At 39.6% G+C, this 26,223-nt stretch overlaps 1 protein-coding gene across 9 annotated transcripts in view; it reads left to right on the top strand.

The window, feature by feature from the left end:
• EYA4 (EYA transcriptional coactivator and phosphatase 4) overlaps nucleotides 1-26,223 on the top strand; it is a 358,775-nt gene that overhangs the window by 37,844 nt on the left and 294,708 nt on the right. For 2 of the 9 annotated variants that reach the window (XM_055535675.1, XM_055535672.1), the window contains exon 1: nucleotides 6,450-7,299. The exons of 1 other annotated variant lie outside the window; for it this stretch is intronic. The gene's annotated coding sequence lies outside the window, so the exon portion shown is untranslated. Of the gene's footprint in view, nucleotides 1-4,962; nucleotides 6,350-6,449; nucleotides 7,300-26,223 lie in introns of those variants that run through there. 6 more of the 9 variants (XM_055535673.1, XM_055535671.1, XM_055535669.1 and 3 more) reach the window with 5 other exon arrangements.

Consider the following 26,223-nt stretch of genomic DNA (forward strand, 5'->3'; position numbering starts at 1 on the left):
CATCTAATTTTATATTTTTAGCAACTGTTTATCAAGTTCTAGATACAAGGTGCTGTTCATGGAAAACAAAGGAAGATGCAAGATTCTTCTCCTGATGAGCAGGAAAGAACCTAGAGAAGGGGGAATGCTGATGATGACAGAAGAGGCAGTTGTGGAACCCAGCTTGGGGAGGCAGCTATGATAAAGAAATGGAAGAATAGATGGGGAGACATTGTCGATGCAAAATTACCTTGTCCTCTTGACTTAGTGTTTATGAAATGAAAGAAAGCGAGGTGAAGAAGCATTAAGGAAGGTGGTGACAAAGTTCATTCAAGAAGAGGAGCTGGTGGGAGAAGTTGGGGGGAGTCGCTGAGCTGATGTGTTCACCTTGGAGTGTGTCCAGCTTGAGATGTCAACATGACCTACAGTGAGGCTTCCCGTGCGTGCTACATTGCTTCAGTCCTGTCTGACCCTGAAACCTATGGACTGTAGCTCACCAGGCTCCTCTGTCCATGGAATTCCCCAGGCAAGAACACTGCAGTGGGTTGCCATTTCCTTCTCCAGGGGATCTTCCCAACCCAGGGATAGAACCCGTATCTCTTATGACTTCTGCATTGGCAGGCGTGTTCTTCATAGTGCCACCTGGGAGTGAGACTTCCCAGACTTCTGAAAAGGAGATTAGTAAAAGGATGCGGGTAAAAATCAAATTTATAGGTTTTACCATGAGTTTGAGCAAACTCCAGGAGATAGTGAAGGACAGGGAAGCCTGGCATGCTGCTGTTCATGGGATCATAGAGAGTTGAACACAACTTAGTGATTGAACAACAGCAAGTAGGTGCACTTAGTCCTGACTAATATTTTTGAGAGGGTTGGTGGAAGAATAAATAAGATGAACAGAACAGACATTTTAATTGATGTTGGAGTTGGTGCTGAGAATATATACCAAAAATTGAAAAACATTGTATAAATAGTTTCTAAATGTGCTATAAAATATAGTGGAAGGAATGGACATTATAAAGCTTTTGGTATAGTTTTCAGTGATGTTATAATAGTTTCACTCAAAAATATTCAGTTTAAATGGATTTCTGCAATTTAGCAATCTTCCTAACTTTGTGATTTTATAAAATGAATGGTACTGGAATTGACTATGCCAAATACATTACTTTAAAATTGACAAATCAGTTTATTTGCCATCTGTAATCTTCCTCCTTCCTCCAATCATTGAATTGTGCATTTGGAGACTTTCAGATTATAATCAGTGGACATTTTTCACAGACAGATGTGTATCATAAGACTATGATGAAGCTGCTGCTACTGCTAAGTCACTTCAGTCGTTTCTAATTCTGTGCGACCCCATAGACGGTAGCCCACCAGGCTCCCCCTTCCCTGGGACTCTCTGGGCAAGAACACTGGAGTGGGTTGCCATTTCCTTCTCTAATGCATGAAAAGTGAAAGTGAAGTCGCTCAGCCATGTCCGACTCTTCGCGACCCCATGGAATGCAGCCTACCAGGCTCCTCTGTCCATGGGATTTTCCAGGCAAGAGGACTGGAGTGGGGTGCCATTGCCTTCTCTGATATGATGAAGAGTTGTATGCAAAAAGAGATTGACTGGACATTTCCTGTTTTGAGATGTAGGTATTGATAAGCCAATGAAATGAAAAGCACAATGAAGTAATCTTACTCATATTTTGCCTTCTACTATCATTTAAAACTGGGTGTTTGAAGTACTGGAGAAGAAATCAGGCTTGTTATAGTTTGCTAAAAGAAACACTGTGTGACGTGAAATTGAGGAAAAAAACATTACACTAAGTTCGTCAGAATATGGAAGTCGCAGAGCTCCTGGGAATTTGCCCGGAAGTCAGAACATAATGCCACAAGAGAAAAAATAAATGTAGGATTCATTGTGCTATGTTAATGAGACCACACCTGTAATAACTCATTCAGTGTGGGATTCGTCTAATGAAAATGAACATCCAGGAAACTGGAAATAGTTCAGAGACAAGCAATAAGGATGATTAAGGGCTTGGAGAGACTGAACTGAAACCAGATTAAAAGGCCTTACATTTGTTTAACGTGGCTAACAGATGACTAAAACTGGGCATGATATCTGTTTATAAACAGCTGAAGGTTGGGTGTAAACATGAAAGATAGAGTAAGATTGCATAATATGGTACTAAAAGGATTGACTTGAGAAAAAATTTCAAGAGAGAATTGAAAAGTAAATATAATGAAGCTGTCTCCCAGAGAGTGTGTGTTTCCTTTTCTTTAGAGACTCAGCCAAGAATGAGGAAGTTTAGCAGAGAGCCCAGCACAAGAGAATGACCCGACAGGTCCCCTGCAGATCCGATTTCCTCACTTTCACAAACCAGTAGAAAACCTTTTTAAGCTTGATCTGTTTGCACAAAATTACTCAGAAAATGTGTTTATTTATAGATTTTAGAAAACCAGGAGCACAGAACTTTAGACTTCTGGGCAATCATGTTTGATCTTTATTTGTTCTGTTATTAGCAAAGTAGTAGAGAAAACAGTGTTAAATCTAGTTCATGATTGTTGTTGTTTAGTCGCTAAGTCTTACTGGACTCTTTTGAGACCCATGGACTGTAGCCCACCAGCCTCCTCTGTCCATGGGATTTTCCAGGCAAGAATACTGGAGTGGGTTGCCATTTCCTTCTCCAGGGGATCTTCCTGACCTAGGGATAGAACCTGTGTCTCCTGTGTCTCCTGCATTGGCAGGCAGATTCTTTACCACTGAACCACCAGGGGGAAGTTCACTCTCCCCAAGCTCAAAGGATTTGGCTTAGAATGTACGAGACAATTACCAAATGACTTTGTTTTTTAAGAATTGGGTATACCTCCAGCTGGACTTTAAATGTACCAAAAATGAGTAATTTAAGAGATCTATTCTGGAATTATTTCTACAAGCATCCAGTCTTCTGTCTTCTGTTTTGGTGAATGTAGTACTGAATGCAGGCAGGACCCTGTTGGGCCCTCCGAGGTACAAATCCTTTCTATGTCCCCTGTTTCTTGTTTGTGGGAATTAGGCTTCATTCAGTCTCCTAAGACCTTTCCTGGATTTCAAACCATGACCCTTCTCCTTGTTTGGCCCTGGAATAAACCTTTCTCTACTCCAAACTCTGATGTTTCAGTTAGTTTGGTGTCTGGCACATGAACTTGTGTTCAGTAAGTGTCTTATTCCATTTTCTAGCATAACGTTTGTCCTTACTAAAGTGATGGAATGGTTTCCCCTTAAGGTTACTTTAAAATAAAATTAAAATAAAGTTTTGGACTATGAGCTCATAGAGGGCTTTGTTTTTTTAATTTGACTTGCTCGCAAACAAATGCCAGAACAGTGCCATACAGACTTTAAAAATAAATAATAGATGATAACTGCAGGAAGGGCTGGTTAAAGGACTTTCTAATAAGTGAATCTTTTATTTCCACCAGTTTTCACTATAAAGTCATCTTTATTTTTCTCCCCCCACAACAAATATCCTTTTTCAGATGAAGTTATACATTCAAGGATATTCTAAATTCCTGATTCATGTCATATCAAACCTTCTAGTGTTTCTGAATCACTTCTGGACTTTTCCAGCAGATTTCAGACTTCAAAATTTTCCTCCCTGCATGTCATTTCAGGCTGTTTGAGCTTCTCCCCAATGATCTATCTTCCTCTCCTCATTGCCTTGTAGAACTCTGTTGGGTGCAGTACCAGACTGCACCAATAGATGCTGCCACTTCAGTTAGAAAGTTTCTTTTTCAGTGGCTAAGCTTTAAGATTGTTGAGGGGCGATTCGGAAGGTAACTGCTATTATCTTCCTTGAAAGTAATTTGGTTTTTAATTGTGGGTTTATAAATTGTTTGCATTTTACAAGTAAGATATTAAGAAAAATAATAAAAATTAAATTAATTTTCAAAAGACACTTCAATTTCAGATACTTCAAGTATATATTAGGCATGGAAATAATTTACTAATACAATAATTTTAAATGCAATAGCTAAAAAAAATTTGGACTCAACATTTCTCTACAGTGATGGAAAAGGAAGGCTAGAAAATAGGTTTTGGAAAGCCCAAGGAACCCAAGGAGTGTAAATCTTTAAACCAGTGTTTCTCAAACTGGCGTCAGATAATTTTAGGTGGTACAAGATAATTTTTATTTCTGTAAAAATGACTCATTTGCAAGGTCATCCTCTATTCATGGAAAATTATATTGATTTTCCATTTATGATAATGACAAAAAGTTTCCTTTATCATATATAATTATATAATAAAAACAGCTTAAAGAATAATATTGAGTCAACAGTATTAAAGATGATATGGCAATAATTATAAAAGTTATATTTAGTAGAAATGCTAGAAATAATGCCTTGTCTAAATATGCAATATACTTTTGCCTATACAACTTTAAAATTCTTAAATCTCTTGTGCTCAACTTATTTCAAAGGTGGACTGAAACATGAGATTTTATATTACTCCTGATGACATCTATGTAATATACATAAATGAATTTGAAAGTACTAATAAGAAGTTAAGTAACAGTGTGATAGAATTCTAGTTTTTTTGAGGGAGGGTAACTTCTGTAAAACGTATTCTTATGTAGATTATAAAAAATTATGTGGGAGCAAAGTAACTTGAAAGCAAGATCAGTATTGCTGAAAATATGATTTTAGGAGTGAGTAAAGCAACATGCTGAAAACCTGTCTCTGTGTGAACATGCTGTACTAAAGTATGAATTTTTATTTTATCCAAATTATGCATCTTCTCACTTTTATTTAGGTCAAACTAACACATAATGTTTCATACAAAAATGAAATGTAAAAATCTGTGGCCTTCGGAGGAGAGTAGTACATTCAGCCTTGTCCTTAATTTTTACATGATAATTACTATAGTTGCTGAGCATTCCTAGACAGTGAATGGTTGACAAAACATTTAAATTGCATATTTTGCCTGTAGCATATAAGCTGTACTAAAATAATTACTATTTTTCCTCACTACTACCACTACTAATAATAGCATGACAGTGGCTAGGAGTGGCCTTTGCGGTTACACAGAGGCTGGTTTGAATCTTAGGTCTGCCGTTTATTAGGAAGTTGCTAAAAATTCTGAGCCCTTATTTCTTCACCTGTGAAATGAGGAAATTAAGACTTGCAAAGTTAATTGAATCTACCCATGGATATTTCCCTCTTAAGTGTATAGGAGGTGGCATCCTCTTCAGGCCAAAATGTGCTCTTATCTGGATCATGGTTCAAATCCCCTTTGAGCCAAACCCACTGCCAAAAGCCCTTCTACCTTGAGAACCAGAAAAGGAAACAAGCCTGGCAGTGCCTAAGTCCTCCAAAATAAATCTGCAGGAAAGAACACCCAGTGAGTGATGAGTGCAGCAATGAGTGCATTTATCAGTTTAAATTTACAACTTCACCTTTCCCATTGCCTATTAATTATTGTACATAATTCCCCACTGATCAAAAAATAAGTTGATTGCTTTTGAACTCGACGGTGTCCATGTCCATTGCTTAAGACTCAGGTGAAGCAGAGGGTGAAATTTTTTCCTGAACTTTGTGCAAAATATAATTCGGTTGATAATATACCGAAACTAAATTTTCTTTGGGTGTCATTCCTACTAGTTTACTTGTAAGCTCTGGGGTCATGGCTCAGGCAGTTTGAAGGGCTGCTTGTTGAATATTAGACTTTGTGTTTATAGAGACTACTGGATTTATCTTTGGGAACATTCCTTGGGTTTCTTTTGGCCTCAGTTTCCTTATCTCTTATACAGGATTAAATAACCACCATAGAGATGTGAAAAGTATATGAACTCACATGTACCATACGTGACCAGTGCAATGACTGCCACTCTAAATTCTCAACAAATCAAAACACTTTTAATCAATGTGACAACTAAAGATGTTCCTAACCTTGACAATAGGTTTTAACGAAGAGGTGATGAAATGGATGCAAAATTTATGTACTGTTGCTTGTCAACTTAGCTCAGATCTCGGGTTGTGATCTCCACATGAGTGCATATAGAATATTAGATCCTACGTGGGTGTATCTTGCATGCGCAGAAGGCTTACGCAGGAAATGTCGCTTCAGCAATGTGCCTGGGGAGGCTCTGACGCTGTCTTGGAAGTCGGTCGTCGCAGCCTGACCTTTGGGCATCTGGGAGGGATGCCTACCTGCGCCCAGCGCTGGACGGGGGCCCAGGCCCTTTCCAGCACAGCCTATCCCCACGCTGCTCACTCTTCGTGCCTCGCATACATCTTCACGGAAAGGAGTATTTCCTCCATTCAGAGAAAGTTCCCCAGTCCGACGTGGGGTGTTTTGTACTTTACGTAGTTCGAAGTAGGCGAAGTTCCTCCTCTCTTCTCCCCGGGGGTAAGTGGAAAGGAATCCCGCTGGGCGCCCGAAGTCGTCCACACCGGGAATCGGGTAGAGACCGAGTTAGAGACAACTGGCGGGGGTTGGGAGGGGGGGGGTGGCGTGGTTGCTGCCGGGCAGAAGCAGGTGGGCACAGACTGCGGTTCCCCGGTCCGGGGAGGGGACTGCGACCGCGGGTCCCTCCCCTCCGCCCGGAGGTGGCTGCGGCCGGCGCCCGGCCAGTGGGGGCGGGGTGGGGGCGGCGCGGAGGGCGCGGAGATTACCGCGGCGCCACCGGGGACGCCCAGGGCCCCCGAGTGGTGCCCACGCGGGATCGTGAGCGATGACAACAGGCCATCGCCCGAGGTCGAATAAAAAGGAGTCGCTTTCCCGTGTGCCGCCGCCCCGCCACAGCCTGACCCCGGGGTGGGGGGGTGCCCCCGGCGGCCTCCAGTGGCCGCGGGCGCCGGCGTCCCCCGCCCCCACCCAGCGCGCAAGTACGAGGCTGCCCGCCGTGCGGCGCACCCTCCGCCGCTCCCGGCTTCCGCGCAAAACTTCGAGCCTGGCCGCGTGAAGCTGTCGCTCCCGCTTCGGAGCGGGAGAGAGCCTGCAGAAAAGCCTGGCCGTGAGGACCTCGGTGGCTGGGCGCGCGCTCTGTTTTTCTTTTCTTCTCCCTTTTTTTTTTTTTTTCCTGTCGCCATCGGGAGTTTTGGCTCCTCTCCTTTCCTCCTCCCCCTCGTAGCCGCTTCTCCCCCCGCTCCGTCTCTCCCCCACTGGTATACGCTATTTGTTGGAGGTGGGGGGGGGGTGGCCGAAGGGGATGTCCTCTTTTCACCAGAGGCACAGTGTGAAGGCGAAACTTCAACACTGGAAGGAAAGAGAATAAATACGTAAATACGGACGCACAGATCTGTTGCTGGGGGAGACACTTGGACTTTGGGATCCTGAGACGGTCCGGGCAGCAGGAGGTGAGTGCCTCTTCTTCCGACCCTCTGTCCCGGGGTCCATATTTCAGGGATCCCGCAAACTCTCCAGGGAGAGTGCGCGCGGCTGCGCCGGGAGCGAGAAGCGATGCGCGCTCTGCGGGAAGGTGTGTGGGCGCCCGGGTCCCCGCGGTCGCTCCATTGCTGAGTACCCCCAGCCAGGGCTGGGGCCCGGGCTGCTCGGAGTGCCTTGGTGTGTTCTGCCTTGGAGGACGCCCTGGAGCCCCGAGGGTCCCTGCAGAGCCTTTTTGTGCCTCGCGGAGCCCTCGCGGAACAGGGCGCGCAGCTCCATACCTGCACTCTATTCCCGCCTCTCAGAGGTGCGCGCTCCTGGGTTTCCCCTGCTTCCTTCTTGTGACATTTGTTACTTTGCCTAGTAGCCCCTAGATGTGCCAGATGCAAGGATGCTGACCCAGGTCCCATAGAGGGCCCCAGGCGCCTGGGGTTTTCGCGGTGCTGGGTGCGTGTGTACGTTTAACGCTTGTGTTCTAAACTCAAGGCACCAACCGGGCTGTTGGGCTGCGGCCGTCCCCCTTTCATAGTTTTTATGTGGCGTGGGCCGAATGTCTCTTGCCGTTTCCCAGGGTCCGTGAAACGAGAGGCGCCTTTTCAGAGGACACGCGTTCATTGGCCCGGGCCGCGGATGCTGTAAGGAATCCTAACTTCTCCAAACGGAAGGACCTGACCCGGGTCGGGGGTAGCGGGTTTTCTCCTTAAAAAACCTGCAGTGTCTGGAGTGGCTGTGGGGCTTGAAAGGGCTCGATGCTTTAGCGTCGTTAAGCGAGATTTGGAAATAGATCGTGTGTGTGCTTGTTTTATTTTGCGCCGCACAGCAGCCAGAACTTTCGTTAGTAGCACTTGAAAGATGTCTCTTTCTTTCGTAAACAGTATTCGGAACAGCTTGGAGCAATTAGGGAATTTGCCGACCTAGTGCCACGGCTGAGCGGTGGCGAAACCAGAGAGCACGGTTTAATTTTTGAGATCCCTTTTCTAGTTGGGGTGGCAGCGTCTCCCCTCTCCACCACCTCTGTTTCTCCTGCTCTTGAAAGCTAACGGGGTTTGTGTTAGACGTGAGTGAGTGTGTGGGAGGATGTCGTTTGGAGCGCGTTTCTCTCTCCTCGCCGCCGGCGTCTGTCCTCTGCACTGTCCAGCGGGCAGTCATTCATGAATCCTCATCCGAGGGCAGTAGAGGAAGGTGCAGGTCCCTCGGCCCTTTCTGCCAAGGTGGAGAATAGCGACGAGGTGTGTGTTTTGGTTTCAGAGCAGTTCCACGTGGAGCACCTCCGTGTGCGTGTGTGTTGTGTACTTGATCTGTGAGGAGGTAACAGGAGGCTCGTGTTCAAACCCAGTGGGCCGTTGGCCATTAATTTGCTTTCCTGGCTGTCATTACAGACACTTCCAAAATCTGATACCTAAGAGAACCAACAGGTTAGGTTTCACATTAAGAGCTCATACTTAACAGTTTTCTTTCTCCCTTACCCCTTTTGGCTTGGCACCCTGGGATCAACGTAATTGATGGAGCAGAAACACGTCTTCTTGAATATGGCAATTTTGTTCCTCTTCTGTGCGGCTACTTTTTGCACTCTCGGGCGTCTATCAGCTTCACTGCGCGCTCCTTCGGGACTTAGATTGGAGTCTTAGGAGCAGGACCGTGGGTTCCTCTTCCACAGCTCCTGAAGTTTGATTTATACGTCGGTGACTGTTAGACTTGAAAGTTGAGGATGGTATTTTGTCTGTTGCGTTGTTGGTTTTATTTCAAAACCGCCTCAGCACAAGGATTATACTTGATAACTTCACCCGGGTAGAATTAGGTTTGTCTCCCCCAACCTCTTTATTTTTAAAAAATTATTTCTAGCCATTTTATAGCTGAGGAACGAAAAACTAGGAAGGGGGTTGGGCAGCGAGAGAATCCTAAAACAAAATGTTTGATACATAGCAGGGTGTGGTATAACCTTATCCCAAGAAATAGATAGCAATAGTAAGAACAGGGAAACTACTTTGTGTGGAGCTAGGCTGCTGGAATCTGATTTTTATGGTAACAATACCAAACGCAGATATAACTACATTCATTTTTTATTGTTATTATAAACCATAAAAATAGTTTGTTCCGCCTCATTAAAAGTTGTAAGCCATTCAGAGTCAAATAACTTCCCCCCCCCCCAAGAAATGGCTGTAGGTGAGGGTTAAAACCTTTGATAGTTACAGCTTTGAAAGTAATATAATTAGATTATCTGAAAACTGTTCCTTTCCCCCCCTGATTATTAGGGATATATCCTTGCCTTTAATAATAGGTAAAGGTCTAAAATAATAGGTTTTCAAGAGATAGTTTTCCTTTGCCAGTTATCTGAAAATAGTACATGTCAACCTAAGATCACCATAATTAGCAATTGTTTCACAATTATAACTGAAATTAAAAGATTTACTTGATTATTCTTTTTTATGAATAAGTATTATACAGGATATTAGAGACGTAATTTCTCTTTTACACAATAAAAACTTTATATATGCACATATTTAGAGAATATCTAAGTATTATGTTCAAGCTTAAAAATTAAAAAAAAAAACCCTGAGATTCGTATAAAAAGAATTTTGTATAAAAGCAATCATTATTCCTATTAAGAAATACAGATACTGCATTCTGGAGGATTGGTAGAAGTCAGTTGAAAAATATTATCTTTTGTCAAAGTTTCTTTTTTGAGGGAAGACTGGAGGATCAGTAGTTCATCATTTTGCTATAATTTGTTTTTTCTTTCAAAAACCTCTTTGAGTTAAACAAAAAGAATAAGACCTCCATTTCTGAAAGTTTCCTTTTTATTTATATTATGATTTGGGGTGTAAATAAATTTTACATAGCCACGGGAAATAAGGTGTCTAATTTCATGTTTTCAATCTCTGTTGCAAGCTCTAAATGACTGATGCCATGTCTAAAAATACATTTATGTGGCTTGATATTTCATTTTAAAAAATTTTATGCACTGAAATGAAATTAGCCTGAAGTTTTAGAAAAGTAGAATGGTAGAGAACCCATGACTGTTATGAAAAGTTAAGATGTTGGAAAATTCACATTCTGACTCGCAAATGCACTTACTTCACCTGGTGGAAGCTCACACTTTTTATCCAGAATTCAAGAAGAGGGGAAATAATCCTTTTCAAGGCTTAGTGAAGTGTTAAGTAATTTAATAGCGCAAGTATTTATTTTATTTTTCATTATCTTTTCCCCTCTTTTAGGTAAATGCAGGAACACTGAACATTCAGTATAAGCAGGCCCCCCTTTATCAGAAGTTTATTCACCATAGTTCTGTATTGCAGCTGCTGGTCATATTTCATGGAGCTGTTAAAGCACTTAAAACCTAAAATTAGGTACTGTCTGGTTGTAAATATTTTAGATCACTCATCTAAGAAACAAATAGAAGAGTGTATTATCAGAAGTAGATGTTCTGAATCCTCTCACTGAAGAGCGGGACAAAACATGTATCAAACACTTTGTTATTTTTTCAGTATATAATATAATCATGACAGTTTCTTTTTCAAGTGGATATTAGTCTTACATATTCTAAACTCTTATAAAGTGCCTCTCTGTAGAGTATCTTAAATAATTGTATTCAGAAATACCACTGGGGGTTTTTATTACAGCAGTTACTGGGTGAATGCAATCCACACCAGGAGGAATAGGATGACTTTCAGTGTACCTGCTCCTCTCATGAATTTTTCCCGGTGAACTAAGAAATGACATGTTCTTTCAGGCACTCACTCTAGAGATGGGTGAGAGATGTAGTGGTGTATTTAATTGCAGTATGTGTGAGACTGCATTTTGCAGTCAGATGAGTTTTGTCGTGGGGGACACCGAAAATTAAGTTGTACGCAGAGTGAACTTGGCTTCACTTAGTTTGAACTTGAGTCGAAGAAAATAAACAAGAATCACATATTCCCAAGTAGTATAAGCAACTCTGATTGCTTTTAAGAGGTTTGCAGACTTTGTAAACATTACTGTCACCTAATATTGCTTGTGGCTCTGCACATTAGGATATGCTTTGGTAATATACTGTTTTTCTCTTGAAGTTTGTGATTCTTACCATGTCCCATCCAGGTTTCTACTAGGAGAGTGGTACTGAAAATAAATATCACTACCCTTACTCCCCTAACTCCCCTCTTCCAGAAGAGAGATGAAACAGATGAATTTAAAAATAGAAACCATTTTAAGTTATCAAAACCACATTTATATGGTGGTTTAAAACAGTTGCAGAGTGTGTACCTCTAAGTCACATTGTAACCTTTGCTGTCATTGAAAGGTGCTAATTGATCTTAGGGCACTGACATAATAGTATAGTTTGATATTTGAAACCTTTCGGCATTGGTCTGGCCCTTTTCTCACCCTGAGATTTCAGTGTATGGCCGATGAAGAGTAACACCATGTTAAAATGTCAGGAATTCTAATTTTTTTCGCCATGTACATTTTAATACAGCAACTGATATTTTTAAAGCTTTTATGTATGTGCAGTAAGTAAATTTATTTTAATGTACTTCTGGGAAAGAAGGACCTATATTATATATTGTCATGTTAAGGTTTTTAAATTTTTTTTCATAGGTAAATTTTATTTTTAGGTTGAAATTTTTAGGCAAAATCTGATTGCTGGGATCACATTTGAATAGGTTCAAAGTGACCTTGCATTAAAGCAATACAGAATACCCATCTTGAAATTTCATGTATGAAGTATATGTTCTTAAGTAAATGGAGATCTTAAGGTATTAAAAAAAAATGTCACTTTAGTTTTTGTATAGTTGTAACTGTTCTGCCAGTGTGAGTAATTATGATTTTCACCATCAGTAATTATCATAGCCATCACATCATAGCTGACATTTACTGAGTATTTATTTACTTTTTTTGCAAAAAAATTTAAGGTATTTATGTGTCTCAGCTGTGCCATTTTTATTATTCCCATTTTACAGATGAGAAAACTGACACTCAGTTATGCAGTAGAGTGCAGCCAGGATTTTAGCTCTGCAGCCTGAACCCTGATTCCCTATCCTTAAATGTTGCCCTAGACCATTTGGTCCCACCAGTCACACCTGAGTTCATTTTAGGGGGTGCCCACACATTTTATTTTTATATTATTAGTTATATATTTATTTCTAACATTACTAAGAAGATATGTTATATTTCATATTAAACCTACATTTTCCTAGATAATGTTGTTTAAGGCAAAACCAGAAAAGGATTGAAGGAAAAAAAAAATGTAAAGCACCTATTTAAAGAAACATATTAAGTGACAGTGAACAAGTGCTAAGTTAAAATACCCAAAATCATGAAGGTTGATGGCAAAGGACTACAATTGGGAGAAACTGGTATTCTAGAAGATTCCCTAAACGCTGAAAACTTCTGTCTAGATCTCTTCAATATTTGACTTCTTTGCAGTCTTGTCTTTTGCTTCTCGAGCCTTATCCTTTAGATAGATGTTATCAGTTTTACAGTTTTTCTCTTTTTGCCTTAAGCTTGAATGCTTATTATAAATCTCAGATCTAGATGTTTCTGTTGAACCAACTAATGAGGACTGCGTAATGAATTTCTAAAGGCAAGCTGAAATGATAACGGGGCTCACTTATATTTCAGAAATACTTTCAACTTCCATAGATATCAGGCTTGGCATTTTTAAGGTTTTCCTTAGGTGAACATCCTCGTTCTGCTGTTAATAATCTGTTTTATAACTTTAATGTACTTTTCAAGGAAGCAGCGGTTTTTCTTTTAATTTACGTATTTAGCCACAGAACCCTTCTTTCAAGTGAAAGCTAACACTAAGCCCACTGGAGAAAAGTCCACTGCCTTCGTGAAGCAGGACGTGCGTGGCCTATGAATCACTCACCAATCCTGTTTCTGACCATTAGTGCCTCCCCAGGTCTCTGTAAGGATCGTGCAGTTTGCAAAAAAAAACGAACCTTCTGATGAAAAGTCAGTTCAGAGTACCTCCTGCAGTCTGTGAGTATGTCATCCACTAAAAAACCAGAACAGAACAACAAGCAACTCTCAAATACGGCAAAATATCTCCTAGTGTAATGCAGCGTCAAAAGGTGTGTCGGTTTACCCTAGTGTCATATGGATATTCTTAGTTAACCTATCTGCAACTTTCAGTTTAGTACTGAGAAAATAAAAAGTAGTCAGAATGTTTCCCACATGGAATTACGGGTCTGAATGAGGGACATAGAATTTGTCTTGGAAAGGTTTGTTTGATTAGAGCATCTTTTTTTTTTCTTTCTTCCTTTAAAGACTTGACAGAGACTCATCAACAGTGGCATAAATTGACTTGACTTTAGATTTTCAGATAAATTATTGCTACCGTTTCTGTTATTCTTTCCTGCTTCCTTTTTAAAATGAAAGGGACATTTCTTGTGAAAGGCTACGATTAAATCATAAAAATTTACGTTCATATACCATTAAGTTTAATTCTGCTCACAAAAGCAATAGCATTAAATTTGAAATTCGATCCTTAATCAAGTAGGTCCACCACATAGCAAGAGGGCTTATTCTCTGCACGGTAATATACACAATTCACAGGCCTCTGCATATACCCAGTGGAGGGATCTATTCATTACATTTCACTTCTGACTCTGAACTCCCTCAAGTTAGAGGATTTGAAAGGACCTGAATGTTCCGACTAAGAGATGGAATATTTCTAACTTAATGCATGCAGTATGTTGAAAGTGATGATGACTTGGAAAGTCCACAGGTCTCTGAATTAGCTAATTCTCTTCACTTCAAATTTTATATTTTAATGCAAATGTGTATTCACATATGATTTTGACTCAAGTAATTCTAGCCAAATTGAATCACAAGGTGGGCAAGTCACATTCTAATTTCCTTTTGCAGGTTTTCAGTAATCTCAAATTGTGCTTCTAGTAGGTAACTTTAGAATCCAGACCTCAGCCAGTTGGTCAACAACCTCAATATTACTGAAACTTTGTCTGTGAACTTTAGGTATTTAGATGATGCTACTCTTTTTGCTTTTCATAGTCGACCCAAGTAGACTTTTCATTTAGGTCTGTTTTGTCATGTCAGTTGTTGACTTTAGTTTTTAAAGGCTCCATTGATGAAAATACTAGCAAAGTTCTGGGCACATGGTAAATACTTATTAAATGCTTTTTTCATTATCAGTGTTGCTGATGATATGCCAAAATTACAATACAACGAATAGACTTTTTTCCTACTCTGGATGATTTTGAAGGCTTTGGGACTTTTAGTCTATGATTATACTAATAATAAGTTCTACTTTTTCTTGGCATATACCATTCATAGGAATGGTTAGCTTGGTAAGTGAGTTAATCATGGTAACAAGGTTATAGGTTTAATCCTCAGATGAACATACTAGCTATAGGGGGACACTTGTGCTACACACACTTGGTCATATTGTCTTTGTTGTCATAAGTATAGTTGTGATATCCTGACCTTCTCTCTTCGGGGACCACTCTGGTCTATGCTGGATCTGTCTCTAAGACTTTCCTGCTGTCCCAAGGATGATCAACCACATCTGTTCACAGTTTTTATCAGAACCCTTCTTGACTTAAAATTCTAAACAAAATAAATTCCCTGTTGCCTAGAGGGCATATTCTGAAATCCTTAGAAGGATCTACAGGACCCTTCAAGCTGAGAACTTTGCTCAAGTTTCCCTTTTTACCTCTCACCAGCCACTCACAAGAAATCTCTTCTCCAGCTGGGTGGAAAAGTGCAACCCTCAAATACACTCTGGTCATTTCTGCTGCATTTCTTTGTGCATGTGATTCTTTCTATCTGGAAGACATCTTTCCCTTCCCCCTGAAACTTTCTTTTCTACTGCTTTTGCAAGACTCAAGATGCAAAATGTTACCCCCTCTGACCACCAAAGACTGATCTGGATATTTTTAGTCTCCTTATTCCCAAAGAGCCTAGTTTCCACCTTTTAGCATAGCAGTTGCCACATTGAAATGTAATAGGTTGCATGAGTTTAAATTCTGCTCTTGACTGAGAATTTGCTGATGCTCTTACCGATATTTGCCATTCTATATTTCCAGTACTGGCACCCCACTCCAGTCCTCTTGCCTGGAAAATCCCATGGACGGAGGAGCCTGGTAGGCTGCAGTCCATGGGGTCGCTAAGAGTTGGACACGACTGAGCGACTTCACTTTCACTTTTCACTTTCATGCATTGGAGAAGGAAATGGCAACCCACTCCAGTGTTGTTGCCTGGAGAATCCCACGGATGAGGGGGCCTGGTGGGCTGCCGTCTATGGGGTCACAAAGAGTCGGATACGACTGCAGCAGGTGCAGCAGGGGACACTAAATTCCTATTGAATCAATGAGTTAAAAGAAATGGGGGTGAAGGCAGTGGTGGTAGCACTGGGGACAGTTAGCATTACAAGGCAGGACAGCCTTAGCCATGAGCTCAGGGACACGGGATATTGATCTCGTAGAACTGCATCTCTAAATTCAGGCTCAGCTTGTATGTATGATGTAGAGATGTATTTATATCACACATGACCATTGGTAAGTCAGTGATCTAGTGGATAAAAGGAGAGTCCTGAAAATCTCTGGGGATGTGAGTGTTTCTTAGCACTTGACATCTGAGGAACCTACTGTTATGGCATAGTGGTTAAGTACAAAGAATATGGACCTGGGCTCCTTGGATTTGAAACCCAGCTTTGACACTAATGACTGTAATGATGAGCATGTTACTTAAAACAGGTTTTGCTTCAGTTTTCTCATGTGTAGTGGAATGTACTTCTTGGAGATCATGTGAGAATTCAACAAATAAACATCTGTGAAGCATTTAGAACAGTGTATGACTGATGCTGGGAAAGACTGAAGGCAGGAGGAGAAGGGGATGACAGAGGATGAGATGCTTGGATGGCATCACCGACTCAATGGACGTGAGTTGAGTATACTCCAGGAGTTGGTGATGGACAGGGAGGCCTGGTGTGCTGCAGTCCATAGGGTTGCAAAGAGTTGGACATGACTGAGCCACTGAACTGAACTGAGCTGATGATATGAATACTAGCTATTATGAATGTGGTTGTCTTCCCTCCATTGAAGTATGCTAAATATTCCAGAGATATTTAGAGCTGAAAGTCATTTTTGGGGTCATAGACTGGGGATTAAAAATTGAGTCCCTACTTGGCAAATCTGAGACTGGGTTTGGAGTTACAAGAGAAGACATTAGAAAACTCAGTTTTGGCCATTAACATTGCATGGTGTTTCTTTTAACAAATACTTTCCCATATAGTCATCTAGATTTTATTTATTTACTTAAAAATAATTTTTATTGGAGTCTAGTTGCTTTATAATGTTGTGTTAGTTTCTATTGTACAGCAAAGTGAATCAGCTATATGTATACATATATATTTAAATTTTTAAAGGCTTTCATCTTTGTGGTTTCTCAGCTACTCTAAGCCATTTTAAGAACATTCTATAATGATCTTTTTGTTTATCAGTTCAGTTCAGTCGCTCAGTCGCGTTCGACTCTTTTCGACCCCATGAATTGCAGCACGCCAGGCCTCCCTATCCATCACCAACTCCCGGAGTTCACTCAGACTCACATCCATCGTGTCAGTGATGCCATCCAGCCATCTCATCCTCTGTCGTCCCCTTCTGTTATCCTTCCCAGTATCAGAGTCTTTTCCAATGAGTCAACTCTTCGCATGAGGTGGCCAAAGTACTGGAGTTTCAGCTTTAGCATCATTCCTTCCAAAGAAATCAGCCAATATTTATTTCACCAGTTGCTTTTTTTTTTTTCCAGCCTGAAGGCACCAATTATAAGAATTTGTATAATTTTCCCAGGTGATGCAGTGGTACAGAATCCACCTGCCAATGCAGGAGACACAAGAGTTGCAGGTTCCATCCCTGGGTGGGGAAGATCCCTTGGAGAAGGAAATGGCAACCCACTCCAGTATTCTTGCCTGGAGAAGTCCATGAACAGAGGAGCCTGGTGGGCTACAGTTCATGGAGTCGCAAAGAGTCAGACATGACTGAGCATGGATGCACACACTTGAAGAACTCAGTGTAAACTTTTTTAAACGATAACACCACAGCTTGCTATGACTCTATCTTTGCAGTCAGCAGGAGATCATTGAAAGTGAAAGTGTGAAAATGTTAGTCACTCAGTCATGTTGACTCTGTGATTCCATGGACTGTGACCTGTTAGGCTCCTTTATCCATGGAATTCTCCAGGCAAGAATATTGGAGTGGATTGCCATTTCCTTTTCTGGGGGAGCCTCCCAGTCCAGGGACTGAACCCAGGTTTCCTGCATGCAGGCAGATTCTTTACCATCTGAGCCACCAGAGAAGTTATTAGCATCTCCATTTTTCGACTTAATCATTTGGTCCTTGGATTCAGATGTAATGAATATATGGTGAAGAGGGGCTGAAGGAGGAGGGAAGGTTAAACGTTAATTCTCAGGGTTCTATTTGTTTTAACTGCTCACCTGGAATTGCTGCCAGGCACACCTGTTTAAAAATATGATGTTACTATTGATGTTGTGTCTGAATCTCTCAGTGTATTTAGACCAGCATTTCTCAAAGTCTGATTATTGACATTTTGAATTGGATAATTCATTGTTGGAGGTGTGTGTGTGACTGACCTGTGTGTGCATTCTAGGGCGCACAGTGTAGGGTGTTGTGTGACATCCTTGGTCTCTACCCACGAGATGCCAGTAGCAGCTTTCCCTGATTATTAACAGTGACTCCAGACTATTGTCACATGTCCTCCAGAAGCGAAATTGCCCTCAGCTGAGAAATCATAGTCAAAGTCGGTTTTAAGATCACTTGTTAAAGTCAAAAAATTTCCAGGCATCTGCATGAGAGGACTGTTACTATTTTTAGTTAAGTATGGAGAATCTTCATACATTCCTCCTAAGTTTAAACACAAAATCAATCAATTCTTATTGGCCTGTGTTGATAGATAAGCCTTACATAGAGAGGATTTACAGATGGCTTTATATAAATGGGAGATTTCCAGGTGGTGCAGTGGTAAAGAATCCCCCTGCCAATGCAGGAGACACTAAGAGACTTGGGTTCCATCCTGGGTTGGAAAGATCCCCTGCAGTATGGAATAGCAACCCACTCCAGTATTGCGCGGAAAGTTCCATGGACAGAGGAGCCTAATGGGCTACAGTCCATGGGGTTGCAGAGAGTCGGACACACCAGAGCATGCATGCCTTTTACACAGATTGGCTATTGTCAGCATATTTTTCTTCTCTGAAAACTGTGTATGAGTTGGAGGACCAGAATACTTAGTAAATTATGTCAGAAGTAGATATTTATTTGAATTACCTATATGACTATTTTTAAAATATTACTTTTGCTGTCAATCATTAGTAGATACTTTTGATTCATTTTTGATAATGACAATTGCTTATCTTTTCCCATAAATAAATATTCAGTAATAATAAACTTTTATTTTTAGTTTGTAGTGTCAGAAAAAGTAAAGTATTATCTGTAATAACAACTGCCTAAGATTAAAATACTTTATCAGTTAAGTCATTTGTTCGTTTGTAATGAGAAAGTTTCAAACGAAATACGTCTTAGCTTTCAATTTGTACCACAGTTTCAGGGTCTTGAGTTTAATAATATTGGTACAGTCTGCAGAAAGTAAAAATGAGCATATTGCATATAAAAACTCCTTTGCTGATTTACCAAATCCAGACCTTATGTTCTAATTCTATAGGTTTAATCGTGGCATGCACATTTTGTCTCTGCATTGATATGCAGTTGACTACAAGTAAATGTGACTATAGTCAGAGTACTCCATCTGACACTTGCCTAGTTCAGGTGTCTATGAAAGGCTCTTCAAAAATTACTGAGAAGAACAAACTGGGAACATATATCTATTAACATGAAGTGAAGGAGGATAACTTTGCTTGCATAAGTTTTGTGTTGCGTGTAAAAATTATTTTGGAGTATGAAACAATTAATACTATAAATATGTGATTAAACTAATGTTTATGTGAGGTCTAAACAGGAGAGAAAATTTAAATCTCACTAGTAATTGCAAGATACTTGAAATTCCACGTGTATGTATTATCTAGTGGTTTTACTTTAATTGTATTAGGCAGGTAATCATGTTACCTGGAAGCGGTCAGACAGACCTAGGGATTTCACATCATTTACTAATTGATGCTCAAGCAGACAGGGCAGAGGTGCTTGAAAACAAACTCCCTTTGTCTCTCTGTCTGTCTGTCTTTCTTTGTTACCTATGCTTTGATTTATGCTTTAATTTTAGAAATGTACTCTTAAAAAGGAAAAGTGGCTGCAAATATAACATACTGTATGTGATCAAAATGTATTTCTGTTTTCTAAAAAGAGAAGGACTCCTCACAGCTACTTGTTAGCAGAGAGATGAAGTGGGTGCTGGGCAACCCAATGACAGATGGGGGCCCTTCCAGGGGAGTTAGGTGGGAGTTGTAAACCAAGGGCTTAAATCATAAGTTCTCAGACAGTAGAGGAGAGTTCTGCTCCACGCATTGACAGGAAGTCCAAAGAAGGCATAGCACACCTCAAGTCCATCCAGGCACTTTATTCTTGACATTGAACAGGAAGCCTGGTAGCCCTTGAGTCATTGGAGAATAGCCAGTAAACCAGAAGTTCTGTTTTTCCAAATGAACACTCTTTGGGTTCATAAATCAGGGAACCCCTCAGAGAATTCAAGTCACATATTTGCTTTCTCAGGTTGATTTCTTTGTACAGTGGATACAAATGTGAGACTTACCTATTTTATGAATGCTCTATGGCATAAAATACAATTAGGCATTTCCTTTTCTCTCTCAGGTATATTCTGGCCACCATTGTCCTCCACTGCCCCAGCTCCCTTAACCTACTTGCCTCCTAAGTTTTGCTGCCTACCTGGACAAAAAAAATCTACTCATCTTTCAAGGCTTAGCTCAAATGGCACCTCCTCTGGGAAGCCTTCCCAAAGCTCAGGCAGAATGAATTCTTTTCTCTCTATAATACCGTAGCACCTTATGTGGGCTGTTAGTATAAGAGCACACTGTGCTGGGACTACTTTTACGTGAGTCTGTCTTTTAGAGAGATTCTGAATGCACCCAGGGGCAAAACTTTATCTTTCTTGTTCTGTAGCCCCAGTGCCTGGGATATTGATGGAAAGTCACTAGTTACCCTGTTGCCTACGTGTCTTCAAAGGATGTACATCCAAAGCCAAACAGACTACAAAGAATGGATCCTGTTCATAGTTTGGAAGCGAATTCTTTTTTGTATGTGATCATGGAAGCTAGTTCATTGGTTATATTTTATTCTAACTTACATAAAGCTTTATTTGTACCAAAGTGTTACTGATATCCAGGGCTTCCTAGCAGAGGAAAAGATATGGCCACATGAACTGGTATTTTGAACAAACTGAAATTAAAACGGCAGATTCTAGTGGAGGTTTATAGTTTTCTTACTTCCAGTTTTCTTTAGAAACAAACTTTGGCCTCCTGGGTTGATTTCTGTGGAGATACATTTCATGTTATTTTGAAGAGTTTTTAGCCCTCAGAATTATGGATTTTATCCGAGAGGAAGTACGTTTTGTGTTTATGTCAATGTTTCAAAATATGGGGACCAAAAATCCTAGAGGTATCTGTTAAAAGTATATGTGGCCATTTGGTGAGAGAAATTCGGTCTGTTTTCAGGCATAATTTAGGAAGAAAAATTTCTGTTTAGTTTCTAGTGGTTTGTTTTCAGGCATTTTCCACAAAAAGATGAGCAAGACCCTTCAAAACCACCAGCTTGCTTATTTAGGGGAAGAAAAAAAGCTTTCTGGGTCCAAAAATAACATTAAATTAAAATGATTGTTTCCAATAGTTTCAGAAATTGTGGTTTTATTTCCTCGTATGAGTCATTTCTGAACGGAGTATGTGATTGTGCTACACTGTGATGAAGCCTATTTGCTTGGTATTTTTGTAGGTCACATACTTTATCAGAGAATCGGATCAGGAGAGGAATTTAGCCTTACTCTCCATTTTGCAGATGAATCCTGAATTAGAAATGTTAAGTGATTTATTCAAAAGGAAGCTAAAAAGAGAATCCTGTGCTGGAGAAACCATAATGCTCCCAACTCTACAACTTGCTGCCTTTTCCTTTCTTTGTTTGAGTTCAACAAGGAGTTGCAAATACTGGAATCAGACTGCCTTTGTATGTATCCTTCCGGGCCTTCCTGCCATTCATCAGCAGTGTACCCGTGGAGAAGTTATTTACTGTCTTGCTTTAGCCATAGTTGTAGCGTGTGTCAACAGGGAGTAATAATAACACTTGCCTCATGGAATGTTGTAAGGAATAACTGAGTTTATACCAGAAAGACACTGAAAATGCTTGTGTATATATACATACATATATATGCATCTAACACACACATATATATTGAATTAATTTCTCTGAATAAATTGTTGAGTATATTTAATATTCAAAAAAGGGCTGTTAACCCTACTGAAGCAAGATATTTTAATCAATCTATTTTAAAAAAAAATAAAAGTTATCGTGTGTTTTGTAACATATTGATATTAAAACAGATACAGTAGGAGGTCCTGTGAGGGGTCTTACTGGAATAGGCAAGGAGAGAGACTTCTGAAATGCTGATAAAGCCCTTTATCTTGATCTCATTGATGGTGAGGTGTGGGTGTTGAGGTAATAAATACTTAATTGGTTGTCTACTTTTGATTTGCATATTTTACTGTGTGTATGTTATACTTTACTAAAAAGTTTTAAAATACAGATATGTTTATATAAGCTAGATGAACAAAAAGGATTTACAGTGTAGCACAGGGAACTATATTAATATCTTATAATAAGATATGAAAGAAAAGCATCTGAAAAGTATATCTATATATGCATAAATTTATATATCTCCAAATCACCTTGCTCTGCACCTGAAGCTAACACAGTATTGCAAATCAACTGTACTTCAATAACCTAGGAAAATAACAGATATATTTAACACAAAAATTGGGTGTCCCTCACTTTATGTATCTCTTCCACATCCCACAAATGAGGACAAATGGTTGTACATTGGTGTACTTCCTTTAGGACATTTCTTTCTATACACATGTAAATATAAGAAGTATATGGGGCTGTAATTTATTTTTATTTTACATTTTTAAGCCAAAACAGATTATTGGTTGTCTTAAAACTTGCTTTTGATTTGCTGTATTTTAATAGTTTTTGAAATTGGTGCATGTAGTTTGGGGTACTTCTGTTTAATGTATTAATATGTTTTATACTTTAATTGATCTCTTCTTGATATATTTTTAGGTTGCTTGAAGATTTTTACTATTATAAAGTGTTGCAGTCATGGAGCTTATGTATCGTTTTGTATATCAGCCCCAAATTTCCATAGATAAAACTTTAGATGTAGGATTAATAGATGAAAGAGCATGTGCCTTTTGCATAAATGGTGCCAAAATACAAAAAGGGTCATAACACCATGTATCCTTGGGAGGACATCTTTCTCATAAAGCCAAAGGCAATATTATATGCTAAGTTGAATATTGTATTTGTGCTTTGGTTAATAAGATGGCTTATAGCAGTAAATTCCTTGAGACTCACACACTAAATGGAAGAATTCACTGATAAGAGCAAATTATGTTAACCACATATGTAACAAATCTATGTTATATGCAGTTAGTATCTCGCTTAAGGGTGGTCACTGCTCCTTTACATGCACACGCATGCTTAGTCGCTCAGTTGTGTCCAGTCTTGTGACCCCATAGACTGTAGCCTGCCAGGCTCCTCTGTCCATGGGATTCTCCAGACAGGAATACCGGTATGGGTTGCCATTTCCTTCTCCACTCCTTACATGAATGATTATTAATATATGTATTCATAGTTTTTAAACCACTTGGTAGGAAAAAAACTCAGTGTGTATAACATTCATGACATGCTTTTACTTAGCACCATAAAATATTTATAAGAATTGTTAAGAGAAGCTCTGTTATTGTTGAGAACTTATGAGGCATGGTATATTTTTATTCTGTTAAGAGCCAACTATGTGCCAGGCACAGTTGTAAGCACCTTACATCTATTACTAGAGCATTTAAACATGTAGATGAAAGGCTTAGACATTGTATTATGATAAATAAGATCACTCCATATTGAATGTTATTAAATATTACCATATGTCAAACTATCAACTGTATCTTATCCATGTTTTGATTTGTAAATCTGTGAAATGTTACAATCTAATATGAAAATTAAAATGAAAGCATCAAAATTCAGAAAATTGCCATTCAAGGCCTAGCTAAAGTATTATGACACGTGAAGTTTAAAGTGAAGTTTGTTAGTCAGTTGCTTTTCCTGTGAAAGTCTTATATGTAGAAAGTTCTATCTCCAGAATATTCAGTCTTATAATTTCTGGTTTATTAAGAGTCTGGCTAACCTTTAATGGTATCTGGTACCTTAAGAGAGTAATCCAACTCAGAATAATAGCTAACTGATTCCTCCCAGTGTTGGATAAATATTGCTATCAATTTTTGTGAGTTTTTTTTTCCTGCAGAATTTCCTGTTATTTTAAGGGATTCAATAGGACTTAGGCACATAAAACTGAAAATTATATTACTATGGGGAAACTGCTCTGTGCCTTTGAGAAAGAACTCTCTTGCTAACTTAAGTACTATATGTGTGTAGAATAGCTAACATTTTCCTCCCAAGAAATTTCATGTATGCAGTTAAAACACTCTTAAATTGATTAAGGATTTGTTATATATTTCCAGAAGCACTCAAGAGTACTTTTATGGTTATAAGAGTAGAGTGCATTAGAATGCCAGAAACCAACGAATACGCTAGAGGCCTTCAAAACCATGCCCAACATTCCTGACTTTACCATATAAACACGCGGGACAGTCTGGAAAAACAAAACAACTCCCCTTCTCCCAAATGTAGGTAAGCCTGTGATGATAACACTTCAACTGGCTTGAATATTAATTTGATACTTTTTCTGTTAGAAGTAATTTTTATTACTTAGAAAATGGAATGGCATAGTTATAAATATGACTGATATTTATTTCTCCACTCAAGTATTATTTTACATCAGATGTGACCAGTTACCTTTATACATTTTGGAAAGTGGATTATACAGCTACCACAGTATTTTGCCTATTAATCAGGGAAGTTAAAAAGTCTTTTATAAATGTTGAATCAAAACTCACACTGCTGTGAGGGAATTAAATTTCAAGCCATATACTCCTTTTATAGGGTGAGAAACTGAAGTATGGAGAAATTACAAGGTTTTCCCAAAGCTATCCACTGAGTCATGGCAGACATGGAAATCTATGATTCTGTTTGCCTGATTCAGTCTGAAACTTCATGAAATTAAACTTATTTATTTCTTAAACACTCCTTAGGAGTGTTTCATTATTTACTTATTTGTTCATTCATTCATACATTATACAGGAAACTGTTTTGCAAGATATAGTCTTAATGTAGGGACTATAAATAATTTGAATTTATATATCGTAGATAGTTTCTTAAAAAAACTCACTGTATTTTTCTTTTTCATGAACATGAAAAAAAAAAGGAAAGATTAAGACATTAAAAACTAAGTTGGATTGTCTTTATTCAGGCCACAGCAGAGTCTGTTAAGTGCCTGAAGCATAGATACTGCAGAGCAACTCCATTAGCTTCTTCAGAAACTAATAGAGTTTGAGTGTTTGAACAAGAACTTGGCTGAAGCCCCAGGTAGATATGGAACAGAGTAACAACCAGGAAAAACCACACCACCCCTCAAAAGTACAGAAAGGACCAACGTCCACATCTCTAACAACAGTATCTTTATATTTACTTTAATCAAGAGGGGGCCGGTTATTCTGCTCCTCTCTCATCTTCCTGAAGTTTCAAGTCTCATATTTTAAATTCTTTTTCATCGTGATCTTTTTCTTAACTAGTTTAACCAGTGTTTTCCCAAACTTGCTTCACCTGCTTCATTTTTTTTTCTCCATGCTTTAAGAGTCATATTTAAAAAGCAAATAGTATTTCTCTGAGTCAGACCTCACTTCTTGATGGAACAGCTAACACCCCAAGTAGCTTCACATCAGCAGAGTATTGCATTTTCCCCCAGCGTAGCACACTGTAACAGAGAATCCAAGGAATATAGGGCTGCCATCTACCCTCCACCTCTTCTCCAGAGTTTGCTCAACACATTTTTGGTTGGTTTGTTTTCTTGTCCTTTTCTTGCAGTCCTGAGACTTAGGACTCAGACTTGGCTCCAGCTTTATGGCTCACCAGCTCTTCCCATGTTCTTTACCAAGGTAGTCCTGAGGCCCAAGAGCCCTTGGAGCCCTGGGGACTGAATAGATCCAGGCATGGCCAAGACCTAGGCAAAGGAAACTTTCCTGCAGTTTAAAAATTAGTCTTTTTTTTTTCTTTTTTAATTTTTCGAAAGAAATTATTCAGTGTTAAATGAACCAGCAAACAAACAAAACCCCTCGGGTCTTTCTCAAAGGAGCATTCTTATAGCTTTGAAAATTTATTGTTACTAATTTCCATTTCATCTAATTGGATTTCTTTTCCTATTTTTTTTTTTTTTTGGTCTGGGTATGAATGTGATATTTGATATACATTCATGATGACCTGGGGGCTTCCCAGGTAGCACTAGTGGTAAAGAATCTGCCTGCCAACGCAGGAGATGTAAGAGACATGGGTTTGTCCCTGGGTCGGGGAGATCTCTGGAGGAGGAAGTGAAAACTGCTCCAGTATTCTTGCCTGGAAAATTCCATGGACAGAGGCGCCTGGTGGTCTACAGTCCATGAGGTCATAAAGAGTTGCACACAATTGAGCGACCGAGCACACACACACCATACTGATTGATATTAATTTAGTGTCAACTTGTAATTGAACGGTTTGAAAATAATGATGTACACTGACCTATTTCTAATCCACCTTCCATTTAATGCATTTCATAGGCAGACA

Source organism: Bubalus kerabau, chromosome 9, assembly GCF_029407905.1.
Source record: "Bubalus kerabau isolate K-KA32 ecotype Philippines breed swamp buffalo chromosome 9, PCC_UOA_SB_1v2, whole genome shotgun sequence".
Classification (NCBI taxonomy): domain Eukaryota; kingdom Metazoa; phylum Chordata; class Mammalia; order Artiodactyla; family Bovidae; genus Bubalus; species Bubalus kerabau.